Source organism: Geospiza fortis, unplaced genomic scaffold (assembly GCF_000277835.1).
Source record: "Geospiza fortis unplaced genomic scaffold, GeoFor_1.0 scaffold188, whole genome shotgun sequence".
NCBI lineage: Eukaryota > Metazoa > Chordata > Aves > Passeriformes > Thraupidae > Geospiza > Geospiza fortis.
This window is the reverse complement of record NW_005054337.1, coordinates 4,296,454-4,298,448: the sequence shown is the minus strand read 5'-3', so window position 1 is coordinate 4,298,448 and position 1,995 is coordinate 4,296,454.

Here is a 1,995-nt window from a genome sequence, read left to right as displayed (position 1 = left end):
TCTTTCCCTCTGGAAAGGACTATTTGTGAAATGCTTTGTGCTCATGTCCCTGGCATGAATCAGCCCCTGTCAGCCTCCAGCTCCGTGGATCCCCCTGCACTCGCAGGTGCGCTGCTCTATCCCACCCTCCCACGTGGCAGGTACCCAGCGGCTCCAGCCTTTCACAACAGATATCCAAGGGGCTCAAAAGTGCCTGAAAATTTTTTTCTTTTAATTAGAGGAGCTCTGGAGACATGCTATATTCATATGTATTTCCTGCTATTTTTTAAATTTATTGCTACATCAGCTATTAAAAAAAAAAGGCAAAAAGAAGAAAGGAAGGGAGCTGCCACAAGCTGAGTGCCTTTTGGGATGAGTCACTGCATCACTGAAATGGCTGCTGGCTTCAGACTCACCCTGCCTCTGCGATTTGCTTCCAGCCTGCAGAAGAGACCATGGCAAGAGGTTTTGCCCCTGCGCCCATGTGGAGGATTTGCCGTGTGGTTATTGATATAATCCACCCCGGCCTTCAGCGGGTGGAGATTCGCCTTCCTCAAGAGAGGAAGATGGGGGGAGACATGAAAGGAAGAGATGGCGAGGCATTTCCAGCTGACCTGATTTTCTGCTTGTTCCCATCTCCACATCACTGCTGGTTAGCTCAGGAGCGGCAGCAGGGGCACGGGGCTGGCCCGTGCCATGGAGAGCTGTGCTTTACCAGGGCCATCGCAAACACAGCTGTGCCAAGGAACAGCCCTTACACCTCAATTCGCTGGAAAACAGCCTTAAAGTGGGAGTCTCCCTTTCCTGCCACAGCTTGCCAGTGTCAGTGCGAAGGCAGGCCAACAGGCTCTGGCTGGCTTGTGGCAGAGTCAGGCCTTTTGCCTCTGAATTTATGGGGAAAAGGGAAAATTCACTTCAGGTGCCATTGATGCAGCAGCCAAGTCCCCTCTGAAGGATGCTGTGATGCCAGCACAAACCTGCACGAGGCCTCTGCAGCCTGGGATGTCAACTTCCCTTCTCTGCAGCTGCTTCCAGCCAGAGCCTTGAGCTGCAGCAGGAGACATGGAGGTATCTCCTCTCTGTGTCTTTCCAGCCCCTTCCCAGGGTGATCCCTCCAATCTGGGGGCAATAAGGACAGGGCTCTGCCAACTCCTTTCCCACTCATGATTCAGCTCCTCCACACAGCCCAGGGATACTCAGCAAATCTCCTTGAATTGGGAGACCTGATTTTGGGGGGGACAGGGCTGAGGTCTGCTCTGTAGTAGAGCATAAACAGGGCTCTGGTGCAGACACAAAGTGCCAGATGGAGTGGGCGCCCTTGCAGCGCCAGGCACAGCTCCTTCCCTGAAAAATGGCTGGATGAGAACTATTTTCAGAAGGGAAAAGAAAATTCACCCTGATCACCATATGTCAGTGACAGGCAGAGAAAACCCCACGTGGGAACCAGCCCTCCTCCTACCCTGTGGGCTGCACCCCTCTGGGGCTCAGCACCCACCGTCAGCCAGGCTCGCAGCTGCCTGGAGCAGACAAAGATGGGCATGTTTATCTTGCAGCTTCCAGGGATGCTCAGCCATCTCTAATTGCCATAAAAATAAATGCTTTTTGCTTCATATCACAGAACAGAGGAATTTCCCTCAGTCTTTTTTTTTCTTTTTTCTTTTTTTCCTCTTTTCTGAGGCCTCCCTCAAAGTCATCCCTTCCCCCTCCCTCCGCTGCCTCCTTGCCATGTAAACAAGCACAGGCACACACAGTCTGACACATCACACACATGGAGACACGCTGATGGCCCTGCAGCGGCCAGCTCTGCCTGGCACAGGGACAGGACTGGCAGCACACGCGGGAGGCGGGCGTGCGGGCAGGGGGAAGGATGCTCGCCACCAAATAGAGCTCTCAGTCCGCCTCGTGCAAGCCTGGAGAAGGCTGAGAGCCCTCAGGCTCCAGCCCCTCGGACTATAATCAGCAAGCCGATGGAAGGGATGCAGAAGGTGCTCGCCCCGTGCGAGCCGCCCGGGTGCC